A 22,112-nucleotide genomic window follows, 5' to 3' on the forward strand; every position below is an offset into this window, starting at 1 on the left:
CTAGGTGAATGTTTACATGATTGTTTTTTAAATGCATAAAAAAGTTCACTCAGGGTTCAAGAGTCCTCATTGGGACAAATTCAACTTATGCCCCCACATCTGTCAAGTACGATTTCTTTCCTTTGTTAAAGATACCAAACAAAATAATTAATTACCAACAGTTAATTAACTCATTGGTTAATTTTTTGTTTTAAATTGATTCTTATGTTGTCATGTAAAAGAAATAATTGTGCAAAGTTTCAGCTTAATTCGAGATTGGGTCTGGGAGAAACAACGTGTACAAACTTTTTACCAGACAGACAGACGGAATGAGTTGATATAGGCCTAAGCTTTGTAAAACGAGATACGTAGAGAGGAGAAAAAAGAGAGAACAAGAGAAAGTACGAAGTTTTATCACGGAAAGTAGAAAAAAACAACTGTTCTCAATTTCTGTAAGCGCTTTAGAAATAGTTTTTTTTTTTAATTCTTAAAATATACGATTAAAAAAGAAATTACTTAAAATAAATTCCAAGGTCAAACTTAACTGGGCGGGGGTGGGGGGGGGGGGGTAAAGAAAAGGAAAGAGTAAGGGAGGTAATACGAAATGAGAATTAGACAAAACATGAACACTATACATTTCAAGAAAAAACAAAACGAAAAGATCGTCTGCTTGGAGATTTATTTTTTTTTGTAAAGAACAGGAAGTGTAAGATTTTCAACGTTGCGCGTGCTAACCACTCATTGGCTCTAATGTCAGCAAAAGATTGAATTATGGGAATTCAAAGAGTGGAGAAAACGGAAAAAGGAAAATGACACGTGACCACCAAATGCACTTCAAGTGTGGAACATTTTGAAGGAAAAAAAACAACCTTTGAAATCTTATTATTTTTTGTACAAATAATTAAAGTTTCAAATAAGAGTTGGCAGATACAGTGCTAAAATTTAAATAGGGAAATAATGCATAATGATTACATGAGACTAGTATTTAGATCTATATATACTATATACATATATATAATTTATGTACACTTATATACATATAAAGTGTATATTGGTAGGGTAGTGAGTCATATAGTTCCAGACTGCTGATCTATAAGCGTATTACTTTACTTATATTTGGAAACGTGAATACATTACAGAGAGAAACTTTTTTAATTAACTATTTATATAACAGATATATAAAACTTTTAAACTCAATGCAACAAGAAACATATCTAAAAAAAAAAAAAAACTTCTAAGAAATCAAAGCTTATCTAAGGGGAAGAACTCCGCAGTTACATATAGTTACAACTATATCTCTAAATAATGTAGAAGTTACTTCCCTTATATCAAACAGAATAATTAATTACCAATAATTCATTGACCAATTGGTTAATTGTTTAATTGATTCATGTTTCGTTAGTTACAATAAATAATGGACCTCATTCACCAATAGTAAATGAACAACATTGAGCCACGAGTTTCCCTATCTCTTCTATACAAAGTACGATCTAATTTTAATCAAGAATGGCTATCACGTGACATGTTTTTTTTTTCTTCCGTTGTTTTATCAATATTGTCACGTTACTGTTCGTTTTGGTGAATGAGGTCTATTGTTTAAAGTTACCACTTGATCTGAGAATAGTTTTGAGAGAAATAAAGTGTTCAATCAACTAAGGGGTGGAGACCCTATACATTTAACCGTGTCTGTGAATACTGAAGAATTAATCTCCAGTGTTGGTATCAAACAACATAATTAATTACCATTAATTAATGGACTAATATGTTATTATTTTTTATAGATACATGTTTTGTCTGTGCCAATGAACAATTGTGCAAAGTTTCAGCTTGATTCGAGAAAGGGTGCGTGAGATATATCCTGTACAAACCTTTTAACAAGACAGACAGACAGACAGACTGAGATGATATTAGCTTTGTAAAAAAATTTTGAAAATACAATGAAATTACAGGATGCCAAAAAAAAGTAAAGTAACAATAATACATAAAACACCAAACCATAATTTACCAGTACACCAACAAAACCTAATAAAATACTCAGAAGGACACAAAGATAAAGGCACAAACCTTATTCTTTATGCTAGGACTTATCCATGCAAGTGTTTCTTCTTCCCCATTGCTGTTAGACAGAGCATTGAATCAGTCACGAAAAGCAACGACTTAGCAGTGTTTGTCACTTATTAACTTGCAGGACTAGATTGACACATGAAATGAGTAGGACGCAATAATCTTCTCTTTTGAAATAACGTCTGTAATAAGATAAGATAAGATAAGATAGTTTAAATTAAAGTGCCTCTTTCAAACCATGCGGTATCCAGGACAGATGATATTAAGGTCATATGTTTCTTTAACCTCTTTTACTGGGCTTTTTTTATATTTTTATTTGTAAAAAGTTAAATTTAAATAGTTACAATTCTACAATAACTTACTACGGTGTGATGAAACATGGAAATGAACATACGGACATTATGGGTTAGGGTTCCACCATAACTGCTATTACTACTAATTACTACACCCCTAGAGAAAACTCAGCATTTTAGTTTAGTGCAAAAATTGTGATGCGATCCTAGAAAAACATTATTCTCAAAATCTACATCTTGTATTAGGTCAACAGCATCATCTATAATATACACCATGCTCTAGATCTAGATCTGTGCGTGTTCCACTTCTACACTTCTAAATGGTGTCTTAATGAGCCTAATGGTCTAGATTTGCATCATGTTCTAAATTCTACTCTGAAGGCTATTGCGAATGTGTTCCATTTTTATTTGATCCCAACGGGGAGACAATCAATTCTAAAATAAAAATGTATTATTGTGAGTCATTGGTGTTTGAATATTTTCAGTTTCTAGTTCACTTAATTACAAATCTGTTAGCGAAATGAGTATGTTGACATTTTGAAGGCGTGGGAAGATTTAAATGCTGATATACTAAGTCAATTTATTCATTACGCTCTGGTCTTATTTCTTCGTTCTGCATGCTGTTTTGCATCGTGAGTAAGCAGAAATAATTTTTTGCTATTAATAGTTGTCACCCGATGGTTGGTTTGTAGCTCCATCACACTGTGGAATCAGAGGAAACGAGAGGGCCGACAGTTTGGCGAAGCTAGGAACGCTTTTAGACTCACCAGAGGAGCTCAAACATACGAGAGTGCAATGCGAGGATTTGTGAATGGATCAAGTCCAAATGGTACAACAGCTGGGACCTTTGTAGCACGGGACGGGAAGTCAGGAAAGTTCTTAAACGCCAAAAACAGAAAAAAAGAATTGTGGCAACTAGAGAAAGGAGCAGGCAATCTTGCCACGATTCCGCACTGGACACTGTCCGATAGGATCCTACTTCGCTAGGATCCGGGAGAATCACGATCCCTGAGATGAACTCCAATTGGTGGCAAGACTGGAAGGATCAGTCTTCCCATAGAGCCTTGGCGAGAAACTCTGCTGTTAGGCGTAGTGCGTTTAAGCTCCCATACAGGTCAAGTGACTCTGCAGACAAACTACCCCGCAGCTCTCGGAAACAGTGACACTCTAGCAAGAGATGCGTCACTGTTTCCACCGACTCTCCATAGTGTCGGCAACGGACATCAAAATTTGACCGGAACCGGGCAAATCACGATCCCAGATGTCGACACTGCCACGCTGAAGACGAGACCGTGGAGCACATCCTCTACGAATGCAGGGTGCTCAGAAACACATTCAAAGATACGAATAGTCTTGAAACAGATAGAACTGGTGCATGCGGGGGTCTTGCTCTGTACGGAGACATGCATACCCTACTGAACACTGGACCGTGCTGTAAGGGATTAATCCCAGCACGGAGTCTTAGTGCATGGAGGCTTACAAATGTAGCTCCAAACAGCTAGTACAACTAAACCGATGTAGGCGTATTACATTCTGAAAGTGGAACTTTAAATAAACTGAAACACAGTTCAAGATTAAATGAAACGTTAGTTTGACTACACAGGTTCAACCTAAGAGTAGATGGAACATGGGAAATGATACTTTAAACAAAATCTGGAATATGGGAAATGATACTTTAAACAAAATCTGGAACATGGGAAATGATACTTTAAACAAAATCTGGAACATGGGAAATGATACTTTAAACAAAATCTGGAACATGGGAAATGATACTTTAAACAAAATCTGGAATATGGGAAATGATACTTTAAACAAAACCTGGAACATGGGAAATGATACTTTAAACAAAATCTGGAACATGGGAAATGATACTTTAAACAAAATCTGGAATATGGGAAATGATACTTTAAACAAAATCTGGAATATGGGAAATGATACTTTAAACAAAATCTGGAATATGGGAAATGATACTTTAAACAAAACCTGGAACATGGGAAATGATACTTTAAACAAAATCTGGAACATGGGAAATGATACTTTAAACAAAATCTGGAACATGGGAAATGATACTTTAAACAAAACCTGGAACATGGGAAATGATACTTTAAACAAAACCTGGAACATGGGAAATGATACTTTAAACAAAACCTGGAATATGGGAAATGATACTTTAAACAAAATCTAACTCACTACAAATACACGACTTTTTTTTGTCTCACGTCTTCTCATCCACTTATCTTATCTTATAAAATACAGACGTTACTGAAAAAAAAAGAAGAAGATAATCACGTCCTACGCGTGTCCGTAGGACAATCTAGTCATGCATGTTAATCAATAACTTCAATTCTGACAAGTCATTGGTTTTCCTGGCTGACTCAGGCAACCCATTCCATGCTCTAGTAGAACTAGGGAAGAGGGAGCATTAGTATAATTTCTTTTTAGCATATGGAACGAGGAATTTGCCTTCACCTTTGTGTCTTTCTGAGTATTTATACGGTTTTTCTATGGTTTAGTTCTATGTATAATTGCTCATTTACTTTTATGTCTTCTATCCTGTGGGGTTTTTAAATTGTAAGATTTTACTAGGGGTGTTACTCTAGTCAAATGTGAATATTCGTTTCCATCAATTCTATTAATTCACTTGAATCACACCAAGCCACATAAGGTTTCATCAGAAAATCTGAAGCATACACAACCAAACAAATACGCTCCCCTTTTCTAATGGCCGCATCACATACACGAACATGTACTCAATAGCAACAATGTAGCTAATTTCCCTAGTAATTAAATAACAAAGCGAGCTAACTTATGTTGTTTGCTATAGTCACAATAAATTGATATTTTTGTGGTCTGAATGTTTCTGCATGTAGACTGTTAAGAATAAGTTAGAATCTCCAAGCGAGCATTCTGTTTTGTTACTTGAAAACCCACCGATTACATAACGGAGAGATGCAAACTTACGGGGTATATATATTCAAGGGATACAACCCAACCACTAATGGACTAAAGAGCAGAATTAATTTGTAAGGCAATTCAGGGCGAAACGAAAGTCTTTTACACAATAGTGATAACAATCGCTACAAATTAATTAGGGAATTTAAACAAAATAAAGTACGGGGCTACGGACGCTAAGATAAAACACATTAAAGAGCATTATTACACCGAAAGGAGGCGCGGTTGAGCGGAAAAGCGCTTGGCTTCCGAACCGCGTGGTCCCGGATTCGAATCCTGGTGAAGACAGAGATTTTTAATTTCGGGATCTTTGGGCGCCTCTGAGTCCACCCAGCTCTAATGGGTACCGGACACTAGTTGGAGAAAAGTAAAGGCGGTTGGTGGTTGTGCTAGCCACATGACACCCTTGTTAACCTTTACATCATCAGCCCTGTAGATAGTATGGTCTGAAAGGGGAACTTTTTCTTTACTTTACTGTACATTTGATATTTCTTTTTGCGAAGCCTGTCTGTCTGTCTGTCTGGTGAGCTATCTATATTATTCACACATACGTTATTTCTCTCGCTTTCCATTCTAGGATCAAGTGGAAACTGTGTACAATTATTCAATGTCAATGACAACTCGTAAATCAGTCAAAGAAATTAACCAGTTCGTTAATTTTCATTAGTGGTACTGAATAAATTTTGTGTTGTACAGGGGAAAAGGGAAATAAATCTTGCAATATTAAGAGAATTCATATTTAATTGTGCGGTTCTTTCCCTTATATACTCCTTGTTTTTTTTTTAATTTCATTTATGCTATCGCTTAGCAACTCAAAGATTCTACTTTTTTAAAAAATGTATTGCATGAATTCGTTTGAATTTTATCTGCTTGACATACCGTCGGTACAGAACAAACTAAACGCTAAACGGAACGAAACAAACAAACAATATTCATCATCGTAGCCCACGCTTCCATGGCAACGTGTTATCCTACAATGACCTTTAACCTGAACCCTAAGATCATTACCAAGCAGTGAAATCAGTCCAAGAGCTAATGTACAGTCGTCAGACCGTTGTTTCCGCAGCATTCATCTTTACAGCCCGGTCCAAACAGATGGATGAATATTTCATAGCCGCGGCCCACACAGCCACCGACTTTTAAAGGGCACCACGTTTAGACTCTCGAATTTTGGACATAACGGAATTTTTTCGTTTTTAGCAATTAAAAATAAAATCGTGGTTCCCTGAAGTTAAGGTAGATTAGGATTTGGGCAGGTGGGGTGAGATGGGCTCCAAGTAAAGTAGCAATTATACATAAAACACTGAGCCATAATCTTCAAATACAAAAACAAAATTTAATAAAATACTCAGAAAGACACAAAGATAAAAGCATATACCTCGTCCCATATGCTATGCATGGAATGGGTTGCCTGAGCTAGCCAGGAAAACCAGTGACTTGGCAGAGTTTAAGTCATTGGTTAATGTGCAAGACTAAATGCATGACGCGTAGGACGTAATCATCTTCTTTTTTGAAGTAACGTCTGTATTATATAAGATAAGATAAGATAAGTTTACGAAACAATAAGAAGTATAAACCTTACAAAAGGATAAAAACAAAATATGAGGCAAATGTGCGAAGATGTGTGGGATTGGTACTTCTGCCATTATTTAGGAATTACTTCACGCGCACTACTTACTTACTCCCAATGATTGCGGAAGAAATAGTCTACTCAGAGCCCCAAGAACACTACGGAGTTCCGCGGAAAAGAGTTTGGGAACCCGCGCCATAATCGTTCAAATCTTGTTTCTTTCATTAGCGAGCATTAATTAACGTTAATTGGACATTTTGTTTCTTTGCTTTTCCCATGATTTTTTTTAAGTTAAAAGTTTTGTAATCATTTCGTTTTTATTTTATTTCTTCCACGTTTCTCTTTTGTCTCTCTTTCTCTCAATGCCTCCACTATCTTCTAAGTCTTCTCTCTTTTCCCCTCTTTTTGTCTTTTCAATCCCTTACTCTCCGTGCTCCTCTCTCTCTCTCTCTCTCTCTCTTTCTAAGATCCTTACTGTCTGACCAGTCTCCCTTTTCCGGCCCTCCCTCTCGGTGTTTCTGCATAATGTACTGATTTTTATTCCTTTCTCTCTCTCTGTCTCTCTATTTCTCCGTCAATTTCTCTATTTCTCTCTCTATGTCTATGTCTCTCTCTGTGTGTCTGTCTCTGTGTCTGTCTCTGTGTCTCTCTCTGTGTGTCTGTGTCTCTCTGTGTGTGTCTCTCTCTGCGTCTGTGTCTCTCTGTCGGTCTCTCTCTCCGTGTCTGTGTGTCTCTCTCTCTGTGTTTCTCCCTCTGTCTCTCTCTCTCTGTGTCTCTCTGTGTGTCTCTCTCCGTGTGTCTCTCTATCTCTTTGTCTCTTTCTCTTCTCACTCACCCCCCCCTCACTCTCTCTTTCATTTGACATGCCCCTGGTTCGTAACTCCTTTTTAATTTATATGCCATGTGGTACATGTCAAATGTAGCGACACTACAAATGTCATTTTGCAAGCTACATTAGCACTAGACTTTCCAAATTGTGTGGAGAAGGGGGTAGGGGGGCTTTTGCGTGGGCGACAGGATTTCCTCTCATTTCTATGAGGGTGGCGCCAACAACATTTCATGTCATGGAAGTAAGATCAGTATTAGACATTTCAATTTCTAGGAATTTCATATCTGCACTCAACATGTCAGACAGTTGATACTTACAACTAGCATCAATTACGATGTAAAAAAAAAAAAAATGACAGGTATTAGGCATTTGCATGGAATAGTTTGGTTTTCAAGGAATATGTATGTTGAAATGAGTCAATGCATGAAATAATTTGATTTTCTGCCAAAAGGCATGGAATATTTGGTTTTCAGCCTAAATAGATCTTCTCTCTAGAAATAAGAAAAAGAGCCTTACATTTTATGTTTTGAGACTTTGACCATCTAGTAAAAGTATTCTAGAAACATACCATTGAAACCAATGCAATGATTGGACTAAAATGTATTTATTTATTATTTGATTTAGCCCAGTAATCACTCCCTACCATTAAAAAAATTATGTTCAAACTTTTAAACCAACAAACTGAGGTTGGGTCTTTTTTATGTATGTGATAGTCATACTATTCATTATTAAATCAGTATATTAATATACACATGTGTGATGCATGTCCTAGGCAAGATACATTAAAATAGGCTTTTTAGTGACGGTACGCACCGATACGGCGTACCGGCACCTTTTTCAATGTGGGGAAAAAATATTACTTTTCTTATATTTTTACGTTTAATATTAATTTATTAGTAGTTAAAAGTTAGGCAATCCGTCACTGAGTACCGGCACCTATTTTTTTTTTTTACAAAAAAAGCATATCCATTTAGACACTTGCTATGCCTTTCCAAGAACAAAATATATTAATGTTGAAGTATGGTTTACAATTTAAAGGCAAGATATATTAATATAGAAGTTTGGTTTACAATTGTAAGGCAATATAAATTAAGAAGTTTGGTTTACAATTTTAAGGCAATATAAATTAAGAAGTAACAGTAAACTCAGGTGTACCACAAGGAACAGTCTAGGGTCCACTACTATTTTTAATTGACATAAATGATTTACCAAATTGCATTACTTCAGGAACAAAAGTCAGATTATTTGCAGACGATTGCATAATATATAGAATAAAAACAACACAGGATACAGATATTTTACAAAGAGAATTAGATGAATTACAGAAATGGGAATCAAATTGGAGCATGTCTTTCCACCCAGAAAAATGTCAGTTGTTAAGAGTAACAAAAAAACTAAAACAAATTAATTCCACTTATCTTATTCATGGCAAACCAGTAACACAGACTAAAAACGCAAAATACCTAGGTGTTATAATAAATGAAAAACTGTCATGGAATCCACATATTGATGAAACTACAAAAAAATCAAACAAAGCATTAGGATTTATTAAAAGAAATTTCTATAAATCAAATAAGAACATAAAACTAAAATGTTATTTAACCTTGGTTAGGCCAATAATAGAATATGCATCCTCCATTTGGGACCCCTCAACTCAAGAAAACATTAAAAAACTGGAACAGACACAAAATAGAGCAGTGAGATTCATAACAAACGAATATTTACATTTGACTAGAGTAACACCTTTAGTAAAATCACTAAATTTAGAAAGCCTTCAGGACAGAAGGCTCAAAAGTAAAGTAGCAATCATACATAAAACACTGAACCATAATCTTCAAATACAAAAACAAAATTTAATAAAATACTCTGAAAGACACAAAGATAAAGGCACATTCCTCGTCCCATATGCTAGGACAAATTTGTACAAATACTCCTTCTTCCCTAGTGCTATTAGAGCATGGAATGGGTTGCCTGAGCTAGCCAGGAAAACCAGTGACTTGGCAGAATTTAAGTCATTGGTTAATATGCATGACTAAATGCTTGACGCGTAGGACGTAATCATCTTGTTTTTTGAAGTAACGTCTGTATTATATAAGAAGATAAGAAGATAAGATAAGGCTCATGACGAAAGTTTGATCAAATAAAATTTCAAGTGAACTAGGAATGCGTTGGTGGGGTGAAGGGACTAGACTAGAACTGATCTTTTTAATTGATAGCATTTGATGTGTTCATGTCTATGGTTTGTGTAGAAGCAGAACTCAGTACATCATTGGAAAGCAAGAAAGGAGGAGTTTCTATACAGTCCCTGATTCCATCTTTAATATGTGAAATAGAGAGAACATTTTTAACAAAATCTCAGATTTAATAGATTAGGAGACAGGAATGAGAGAGAGAGAGAGAGAGAGAAAGAGAAATAAATGCGCAATGTTGAAGCCTTTGGATCGAAAGAAAATCTATATAGTACGTGTGAATTAGCTTGATTATAGAACGCATTTGGAACGCAAGGGAGATAACTTATAAATCATTTTGAGCTTACATTTTGCTAGAGTTATCGTTTCTAACCTTCAAAAGTTGAACCAAGCGAAGCAATTAATAATAGTTCAACTTTAATACAAAGCAATATAAATAATAATAATGATACTAAAAAAAAATCCAGGCCGAATTTTCATTAGATCATAACAAAAAAAAATGGTTAGTGAACAATTGTAAAGTAAGATCATGGGATATGGTTTTCCTTTAGTATCGATCTCTATAGAGACATCAGCAGTATCACTAGTTTGGTGCTAAAAATAAATACTTCAAGAACCTCTTCCCTATTGCGTGAAAGGTTAATAAATACGGCCCGTGGGGAATATGTGGTATTATCCGGCCATTCGAAATTCCTGCCCAGAGTGAATACTGTTACCGAGGTTCGATTCCATAGGACTGGATGTTGTTTTTTTAAGCGACTTATGGCGTACGTATCGAAAATAAACTGACTCCCTATACCTAAAAAAAGGTTGACCACCCCATTGACTTGACCGACATGATGGTGTCAGTGATGATGTTAATCCCGATGATAATGATGATGTTGATGGTGTTTTCGGTGACGATTTTAGCGTTGATGTTAGCGATGATGTTGGTAATGATGTTAAAAAGGATGTCACTGATGACGATAGTGATGATGATGATGTCAGTGGTGATGTTACTGATGATATTAATAATAATCTTTTTTTTTAAATATTTTGTTGTTAGGGTTAGAGGTACACACAGAACATGAGCACCTCTTTTTGTGTAGCAATGGACATGTCCTCTTTTGTCCTACTCATAGGTATAAGCACATGCCCTCTTGTGTCCTAATAAAACAAATATCTTTTGCTTTAAAGAAACACATGTCCCCTTGAGTCCTTATGAAACACATGTCCTCCTGTTTCCTAATAAAATACACGTCTTCTACTGATGTTAAAGCGTAAATCGGTTGAGACATATCCTCGAATGTCGTAAAGAAAATTGAACAGTTGCGACATGTCATCAGATGTCCTAAAATTTAAACAAAAATACAACAATTGCGACATGTTCTCTAGTGTCCCTCCCAAAAAAATACAACAGTTGCGGCATGTACTTCTTTGCCTAACAAAAAATACTACAGTTGCGAATCGTCCTTATATGCCCAAATATACAACTGATGCGTCATGTCCTCTTGGAGAAATAAAGTCTTTCTGCAGGTATCGATTTGTTGTCTAAAAAAATAAAAAAACATCGCTTACGTTACCATGGAGATCAACTATGCTCATGACCTTAGTCTGCTGTAACGCCGACCCCCTCCCTCTCACGCCCTCACACCAAATAGGGACGTCTGGACTAAAGGGTCATCTGCCGACCTAAATTACTGACCGATTTCAAAATATTTCCAAGCTAAATATAGAATATAACGAAGTTATATGAGTGCATATAATTTCCCCATGAATTTTTGTTAGAATTTCGCCATCAAGCTTGTCACTGTCTGATGACCTGTTTCTAGAAGGACGCCTGTTGATACATTTTCAATCATTTCAGAACAGGAAGTAATGTCATCAATGGTGTCAAATCTGTGCGTATATCAACTGATTAATTTCCAAGACAAATCAGATCAATAGTAAAATGTGTTACAATATAGTAATTTTCAGAGCTGCTAAGTTGTTGTTTTTTTTTAATTCGTATAACCAAGAGGTGTAGATTTTTTTTAAATTTGTATCACATGGATAAAAAACCAAGAAGTGTAGATTACTTTTAAATTTGTATCACATGGATAAGGAACCAAGAAGAATAGATTTGTTTTTAATTTGTATCACACGGATAAGGAACCAAGAAGAATAGATTTATTTTTAAATTTGTATCACATGGATAAGGAAACAAGAAGTGTAGATTTTTTTTAAATGTGTATTACATGGATAAGGAAACAAGAAGTGTAGATTTAAAAAAAAAATTGTATCACATGGATAAGGAAACAAGAAGTGTAGATTTAAAAAAAAATTGTATCACATGGATAAGGAAACAAGAAGTGTAGATTTAAAAAAAAATTGTATCACATGGATAAGGAAACAAGAAGTGTAGATTTTAAAAAAAAATTGTATCACACGGATAAGGAACCAAGAAGTGTAGTGTAAACGAAACAAAATTTAAAAAAAAACAGCAACCCGTATAAACGAAACAACCCACGTTTTCAATAGAAAAGAACCTAAGACTAGCGTACTTTTTGAAGTGTTTGGGTAGGGTTTTGATGTTTGTTTCCATGACAACGAGGAGATAGAAACGATCGATAATACACGTGCTGATACAAATATTCGTTGAAAAGTTACGTCCATGTTGCTTCTACCCCTTGCCCCCCACCCCACCCCCGGCCACTTCTGAAGCTACGCCAACTATTTAGTTTTCGTTCACCTTCAACTTAGAGAGAATACAGCGCACAAACGTGGAGAACTGATAGAGGTCTGTCTGATAGAGGTCTGTCTGATAGAGGTATTTCTGATAGAGGTCTGCCTGATAGAGGTCTGTCTGATAGAGGTCTGTCTGATAAAGGTCTGCCTGATAGAGGTCTGTATGATAGAGATCTGTCTGATAGAGGTCTGTCTGATAGAGGTCTGTCTGATAAAGGTCTGCCTGATAGAGGTCTGTCTGATAGAGGTCTGTCTGATAGAGGTCTGTATGATAGAGGTATGTCTGATAGAGGTCTGTCTGATAAAGGTCTGCCTAATAGAGGTCTGTATGATAGAGGTCTGTCTGATAGAGGTCTGTCTGATAGAGGTCTGTCTGATAAAGGTCTGCCTGATAGAGGTCTGTATGATAGAGGTCTGTCTGATAGAGGTCTGTCTGATAGAGGTCTGTCTGATAAAGGTCTGCCTGATAGAGGTCTGTCTGATAGAGGTCTGTCTGATAAAGGTCTGCCTGATAGAGGTCTGTATGATAGAGGTCTGTCTGATAGAGGTCTGTCTGATAGAGGTCTGTATGATAGAGGTATGTCTGATAGAGGTCTGTATGATAGAGGTCTGTCTGATAGAGGTCTGTCTGATAGAGGTCTGTATGATAGAGGTATGTCTGATAGAGGTCTGTCTGATAGAGGTCTGTATGATAGAGGTATGTCTGATAGAGGTATGTCTGATAGAGGTCTGTATGATAGAAGTATGTCTGATAGAGGTATGTCTGATAGAGGTCTGTCTGATAGAGGTCTGTCTGATAGAGGTCTGTATGATAGAGGTATGTCTGATAGAGGTCTGTCTGATAGAGGTCTGTATGATAGAGGTATGTCTGATAGAGGTATGTCTGATAGAGGTCTGTATGATAGAAGTATGTCTGATAGAGGTATGTCTGATAGAGGTCTGTCTGATAGAGGTCTGTCTGATAGAGGTCTGTATGATAGAGGTATGTCTGATAGAGGTCTGTCTGATAGAGGTCTGTATGATAGAGGTATGTCTGATAGAGGTATGTCTGATAGAGGTCTGTATGATAGAAGTATGTCTGATAGAGGTATGTCTGATAGAGGTATGTCTGATAGAGGTCTGTCTGATAGAGGTCTGTCTGATAGAGGGTTGTCTGATAGAGGTCTGTCTGATAGAGGTATGTCCGATTAAAGGTCTGTCTGATAGAGGTATGTCTGATAGAGGTCTGTCTGATAGAAATCTGTCAGAGAGAGGTATGTCCGATTAAAGGTCTGTCTGATAGAGGTCTGTCTGATAGAGGTATGTCCGATTAAAGGTCTGTCTGATAGAGGTCTATCTGATAGAGGTGAGAGAAAATGATAGACCCCCCGATAGACTTGTGCCTAACTGAGGTGTGTCTCAATGATAGAGGTTTGAAAGAGTTATGCCTATCTTAGGAGAACTGATAGAGGTCTGTCTGATAGAGGTCTGTCTGATAGAGGTCTGTCTGATAGAGGTCTGTATCATAGAGGTCTGTATCATAGAGGTATGTCTGATAGAGGTCTGTATCATAGAGGTCTGTATCATAGAGGTATGCCTGATAGAGGTCTGTCTGATAGAGGTATGTCCGATTAAAGGTCTGTCTGATAGAGGTCTGTCTGATAGAGGTCTGTCCGATAGAGGTCTGTCTGATAGAGGTGAGACAAAATGATAGACCCCCCGATAGACTTGTGCCTAACTGAGGTGTGTCTCAATGATAGAGGTTTGAAAGAGTTATGCCTATCTTTGATTAAGGGCAGAAATCCCAGGAAAGTAAGAGTGCCAAAAAAAAAAACAAAAGATAAATTTGAAGATGTGAAAAGTAATATGTTGTGCCAAGCTTGATTGTCTGATCCTGTGACTATCATCTGGATAACTGGGAGACGAGTTCTAAATTTGAGATAAAATTATTTTTTGTTTTGTGTTATACTTTTTTAGTTGATGGCTATTAATTGTATTTTTTAAACTTCAAACTTGTTCTTGGCTTGAATTCACATTTGATCTCGCTCTCTATTCCTTTGTGGAGGTCTCGAGATGGAATACTGTGTTATTGTTTTTTACTCGAGGCTCAGACTCTAAATGCCTTAAAGTCAACAGATTCTAAATGCCTTTAAGTGAGCAGATTCTAAATGCCTTTAAGTCAACAGATTCTAGATGCCTTTAAGTCATCAGATTCTTAATGCGTTTAAACCAACAGATTTTAAATGCCTTTAAGTCACCAGATTCTAAATGCCCTTACGTTCACCAGATTCTACATGCCTTTAAACTGTTTGCAATGATCAGTTTAACTCTTTCAATGTGCCAAGTAAGCGTGGTTTGCTACATATCATGTGTATCTAATCATGGAAAGATCTGTCATCCAGGCACTTTTGAAATCTTCCAAAACTCACAGTGAGTTGACAGTGTCAATGAGCTACTAGCACATAGAAGTCTGCATTGGCTTGAACATGTTAGACATTGACTAAACGAAAAAATTCACAAAAGCATTCTTTTACTCACAGCGTGTCTAGGGAACAAGACTCAAGGAACATGCGGAAATACCCTACAGAGATGTCTGCAAGTAGGTACTCTGGACAACGGCTATCAATTAATCTTAAAGTGGTAAGTCACCCGTCAAACCTTGAAGAATGGACTGAAGCAGTCACTAATTATATCAAATTCTGCGAAAGGTTGTGCCTCGGCACCAAGAATATTCAAATCTATCCAAACAACTATTGTAACTATTGTAAAAAGACGAAAGCTTAAAACCTATGGCCACATTACAAGATCTACGGGGCTCGCAAAGACCTTCCTTCAGGGAACAGTGCCAGGGAAAAGAAGAAGAGGCAGACAGAAAAAGCGATGGGAGGATAAACATTAAAGAATGGACGGGCCTGCCATTGAGAGAGGTTCTAAACAAGGCAAAAAAAAAAAGGTAGGATTGGAGAAATACGGTCGAAAAGTCTTGCCTGGTATCCCAACGGTCCAACAGATTAAGGGATAGGTAAAAGGTAAAGGGTAAAGGTCAATCCAAACAACAAACCATGGGGCAACACCAAAAGAGAACCAGAGAAATAAACACAAAGAAAAGAGAGTTTATGGGCAGCGACATACAGAAAAGAAAATAGCTCAACGAAATCTCAACGCTGCCCTTGAAAAAGGGAGAAAGAATTACGGCCTTCAACTGGAGGACTTGATTACGTCAAGTAACATCAGACGGGCGTGGAATATTATAAACAGAATAACAGGAACACAGGTCAGAACTTGACTCAGAACTTAAAAAGAATCACTAGCAACGTAGAAAAACTTGCTAATGAGTTCAATGACTTGTACTGTAGTTTTGTCACTAACAAGTTTAACAACTTACGAGTCATTGCCTAGCAAGATGTTACTGTAGGAAACTATCTCGAATTAGGAATAACTAAACAGCAAGTCTGTAACATGTTTTAAAATGGTCAATCTAATGAAAGCTTGTGGGCCTGAGGGAATAAAAGTGTCAGTTCATGTTCCTTTGGATATAAGCAAATATATATTTATATCTGCTTTTTTAACATGGTTCTTAACTCATCGTTTCTAGACTTGCAATTGAATTATTTCACATCTGATATTTAACATTGTAATAATTGTGTTTTTCTCAACAAGGGAGACTATCGATGGGCAGAAAACACGCAGACGAAAAGAAAACTTGAGACACACGCTGGGCGCCAGACTCTAGCACCCCACTGCGGTAAATGCATGGAACAGATTAAAAAAAAACAACAATAATATGCAGACAGAAGCGGAAGACTCCCCAGGGGCGCAAGAAATCCTCTTTACCAGTTTTTACTTCGCCAGAAACCAAATGAGCATAGTCTGTTTAGTTACTTTCAGCGGATCTAAATTTCTACACATGTACCCTGGAATGTCTACATTTTACTAAAGGCAAACTTACTTTTAATTGGTCCAACTTTAAAGAACTTACCCTTCCCATGCGGCTTTGCTAACAACAGCCTACGTCTTACACCAGAAGTCATTCGCAGAAATCATAAACAATGTTGTCTATAACTAAAATAAGAATAATGTTGACTACATATCGATGATAGCCAGCAATGTCGCGTTTTGTTTTGAGAACATAAAAAACACAAGAAACAAGAGTTAGAATATTGGCAGAGTTATCCAAATAGATTTTGAACAGTTGAGGCTATAATCTTCTTCTTGAATGTAGCGAAGCATGTGGTTTGTCTGAGCTCAATGGGGATTGAGTTCCAAACTTTTGGTCCGTGTACTGAAATGGCCGGCAAATTGTAACACTGGAAGATAAAACGCGACACAAATAAAAGTGTTGAGTACATACATGAAACACCAAACAAATAAAAAAAAAATCCTTTAAAAAAAAAAAAGAAAAAAAGCTATTTAAAGGGGAAGAACTACGTTCTTAACATTCTACGAAAAATGTACAAGCTATTACCCTTATTCGATTTCGCAAAAAGAAAATACCAATAATTAATTTACTAATTGAGTATTTTTGTTTATTGATTCATGTTTTGTTAGGTACAATAAATAATTGTTTACAGTATCAACTTGATCGGAGAATGTGTGAGAAGAAATAGCGCTAACAATTATTTAAGGGGACTAAACCCAACTAATTCAGCCAAAGCTGTGAATACTGAAGTATTGGTTTCCCTTGTTGCTATTAAAAAAAAATTAATGAATTGCCAGTAATTAACTTATAATTGAATACTTTTTTATTGACTCACGTCTTGGCTATGCTAATGAATAATTATGTAAATTTTCAGTTTGATCCGAGAATGGTTTTGGGAGAAATAATTTGTACACACTTATTACCAGACAGACAGAGCGAGTTGATATAAGCTTTGTAACAAATCTCTGTGAGTTGCACATGCGGAGATCAGGTGAATGATGTATTATTTACTACAGTTGACCCTTGATAGTCCGACACTTTTTTTTAATCCAACTCGGGCCGACTCGGCGACACTATAGGATTCAACTGCACATACGTGTTTTGATAAGCAAGTCTCGTCTCTTCTCGTGTACTTCTGGCAGTGTGATAAGGCGGTGATACGCCCTTGATTTTCTGGCTGTGTTAAAGCGGTGATACGCCCTTGATTTTCTGGCTGTGTTAAGGCGGTGATACGCCCTTGATTTTCTTGCTGTGTTAAGGCGGTGATACGCCTTTGATTTTCTTGCTATGTTAAGGCGGTGATACGCCTTTGATTTTCTTGCTGTGTTAAGGCGGTGATACGCCCTTGATTTTCTTGCAGTGTTAAGGCTGTGAAACGCCCTTGATTTATCACGCTCACATCTGCAAAATTTTAAGTTTCAATATCACTGCCTGGTATGGCAATCTGAGCATTAAAAATAAAAATAAGCTTCATAGAATCCTAAATGCTGCTGGCAGAATCATTGGCAAAAAACAAACCCCATTTGGGCAGTTGTTTGAGACAAACATCTATAAAAAAGCTAACAAGATCCTCGAAATAAAGAATCACCCTTTGTGTCAGGATTTTGTGATTTTACCATAACAAAAGAGATACAAGACACCGATAGCAAAGACAAACAGACACAAACACTCTTTTGTTCCCCTGGCAATCAAATCATTAAATAAGAACAATCTGGTATAAACTTTGTCACATGTAAATTATGAGTGAGTCTGGTGTGAATGTACATTTTGGTTTCTTATAGTTATAATGTTTTTTGTTTGGTGTAATGCACAAAATGTAAGACAAATTTCCTTACGGATAATAAAGATTATTATTATTATCAGACAGATTAAGTGACGTAGTTTGTAGTGTTGAAGTTTTTGTTATGTCTTGAATACAAAATTGACAAACGTAACGCCTAAGACATACGCTCTTTCTGAGAAATGGGAAATCATTCAGAAGCATTACCGTGATGGCGTTGGGTGAACCTTTTATGAAACCCATTGAAGACTGCACCAAGAGAAAAAAGCTTAAATCGAGCGAACATTCCCAAATTGAGGAAGTTTTCTGCATTTTTTTTATACATTGTTTATAGTTTGTGTTATTTCATTGAAAGTGTAAAAGAATATCTTACTACTGTCAAGGGTCAACTTAGACTTAAATCCTCCGGCGCTGTTCAGCGCATTGGGCGACAAGCTGTCTCCACAAAGATCTGTCACTGGCAATGTCTGAAGCCTCTCCACACCTGGTATCCACTGCTCTGAGGTCCTCTATGAAAGTGTGGCGCCAAGTTATACGAGGACTGCCCTGTTGGCGCTTTCCTCGTAATGGCCTCCATGTCATCGCAACTCTTAGTATAAGCAATTCATTTTATCGAAGAACATGTCCAGCAAACCTCATGGGACGCTCTGTCACAACCTCACTAAGTGGTCGACTCCCAGTTCGGCATAGGATTTCCTTGATTGAGACCTGATCTCTATAACTGACAAATAGTAAACTACTTTTACTATAGGGAACACACCAAGATCGTCTTAATACATCTCCTTAAGCTAGATTTCTTCTTTTAGTTTTATATAATGATACAACATATGCATATCTCAATCCCAAAACTATCGGTAGACCAAAACAGAAACTATTGAAAACTTGTAGTCTTCCAGGAGTAGTTGATTTCGTTTCCATTGCATAATCTTCCTCCCCCTACCCAATTATATATATATATTAACGTAATAACCTCTAACACTTGTTTATTACTATTAAAAACCGAATCTTGTTAAACCTGGACCAAGGAAAACAAACTCTGCTTAAAATATCGCAGAACAAAGTGTACAGAGGGAGTGATCGCCCTTCCTTGAGGTTACAGTTTTAGCTCGTGACACACATTCGCGACCACCACCGACAAACAGATCTAGGTCAGTAAGGTCAAACATTTATAATCTTTCCAGACGTTTCCCTCATCTAGCCACGTACCACCTTCATCTTTCAGTGTTTCTCAAATGTTGACTAATTACGAATCCAGGAACAAAAAGAATGTATGTCCACATCTCCCTCAGTCAGCTAGGCAGTCTATAGAAGCTGTTAGCTTCCCTAACAGAATCCAAGGAGGGTCCCCTAAACGCTTTTTCCAGGATTCCAAGCTTTAGACTATCTCTCTCAAGGTGTCTACAGTGTAGTATCTCTGCTAGTAAGATGCTCGAGGGTTACATGAAGTGAAATTAAGGAGAATGGACTGATACTGAAAAGGCAGGCTCAACAAAACACTTTTTTAGCGGGCTTTTTACATTCATAGGAACTCGCGACACTCAGAAGACCGTTCTGGCCGAAGAATAAAACATGACCGTTGGGGCGAAAGAAAAAACATGACCGTTGGGGCGAAAGAAAAAACATGACCGTTGGGGCGAAAGAAAAAACATGACCGTTCGGGCGAAAGAAAAAACATGACCGTTCGGGTGAAAGAAATAACATGACCACTCTAGCGAAAGAAAAAACGATATCCTTGCATTGGCGAAGACAATAAAATTTCTTCGAAAGAGGAATGTGAATCGTTTTTGTCTAGCGTACAAAGTATGAAACGGCAAACTTAAAAAATTAATTCAATACTTGTAATTTTTTCGGAAAATATACACACAAAACAAAAACCGACATCAATTGAATTTTAAAACATTGTTAATCATTTCGTTTTTTTTGCTGGGTAAACTCTCAAATATAGATTAGTAACTACAAAGCAAATTAAACAGATTTTCCCTCCCTAAAAAAGCCTCAGTTGTCAGCACCCAGCAGTTTAAGAAACGTTTGGAAGAAACAAAATGCTAACTAAATGTATTAAAAGACCTCACACAGACAGGGGCAGTAACTCGAGCTCAGGTTGTCAGATAACTCTTCAATTTTAATCCTCTAATGCTCTTTTCGAATTAAGATGTTTCATATGTGTTGTTAGGCCTGCAGCTTTGAAAAAAGAAAAGCTGCATTCAAGACCAGCCACTATTAACACGCATACCATGTGAGAACTTAGCACATTAGCGCCCATTAGCATAATTAGCTCCAACAGTCAATATACAGTCAGACCAGAGGCGTAGTAAGCAAAACGTGCGCCCGGGGCAAGCTACCCACCCCCAGTTTCAATGAACAAAAAAAAATATTGACATATTAATAAAAATTATTTAATAATAATATAATACAATTAATTTTAGAATGTATTATCTAACAAACATATCTACAAAAAACTTTGTTGCGCCTCCCTGAGGGTGGCATCGTGCCCCCTTGCCCCCATCCTCACTACGCCTTTGAATAAGACCACAAGGGAAATGGGTTGTCACAGAAAAAAAGCAGAGTTACGAGGATATGACCACAGAAGACAATGCTGACTTACACAGTGGCTCACACCCAGAATGTTGACACACAAGGAGACACACAATAATGCTGACACACAGGATCACACACCGCAATGCTGAAACACATGGAGACACACAGCAATGTTGACACACATGGACACACAAGGCAATTTTGACTCACAGAGACACACATAGCAAGGTTGACATACAGAGACACACATCGCAATGTTGACACACAGAGACACACATCGCAATGTTGACTCACAGACACACACATCGCAATGTTGACTCAGAGACACACATCGCAATGATGACTCACAGAGACACACATCGCAATGTTGACACAGAGACACACATCGCAATATTGACTCACAGAGACACACATAGCAATGTTGACACCGCGACACACATCGCAATTTTGACACACATAGACACACATAGCAAGGTTGACACACAGAGACACACGTCGCAATTTTCACTCACAGAGACACACATGGCAAGGTTGACACACACAGACACACATCGCAATGTTAATACACAGAGACACATATAGCAATTTTGACTCGTAGAGACACACATATAGTAATTTTGACTCATAGAGACACACATCGCAATGTTGACACAAAGAGACACACATCGCAATGTTGACACACAGAGAAACAACTCACAATGTTGACACACATAGAGACACATATAGCAATGTTGACACACGGAGACACAACTCGCAATGTTGACACACAGAGACACAGTCTCGCAATGTTGACACACATAGACACACCTCGCAATGTTGACACACAGAGACACACCTCGAAAAGTTGACACACAAAGACACACCTCGCAATATTGACATACAGTGACACACCTCGCAATGTTGACACACAGAGACACACATCGCAATGTTGACACACAGAGACACATATAGCAATGTTGATACACAGAGACTCACCTCGCAATGTTGACACACAGAGACATCTATAGTAATGTTGACACACAGAGACACATATAGCAATGTTGACACACAAAGACGCACCTCGCAATATTGACATACAGTGACACACCTCGCAATGTTGACACACAGAGACACACATCGCAATGTTGATACACAGAGACACATATAGCAATGTTGATACACAGAGACACACCTCGCAATGTTGACACACAAAGACACACCTCGCAATATTGACATACAGTGACACACCTCGCAATGTTGACATACAGAGACACACCTCGCAATGTTGACACACAGAGACACACATCGCAATGTTGACACACAGAGACACATATA

At 37.2% G+C, this 22,112-nt stretch overlaps 1 protein-coding gene and 1 pseudogene across 4 annotated transcripts in view; both read right to left on the reverse strand.

Annotated features, from left to right (window-relative positions):
• Positions 1-22,112, reverse strand: part of LOC106065401 (uncharacterized) — a 127,357-nt gene that overhangs the window by 66,191 nt on the left and 39,054 nt on the right. The window lies entirely within an intron of this gene.
• LOC129925764 (uncharacterized) lies at positions 12,572-21,799 on the reverse strand (annotated as a pseudogene).

This window comes from Biomphalaria glabrata, chromosome 4 (assembly GCF_947242115.1).
Source record: "Biomphalaria glabrata chromosome 4, xgBioGlab47.1, whole genome shotgun sequence".
NCBI lineage: Eukaryota > Metazoa > Mollusca > Gastropoda > Planorbidae > Biomphalaria > Biomphalaria glabrata.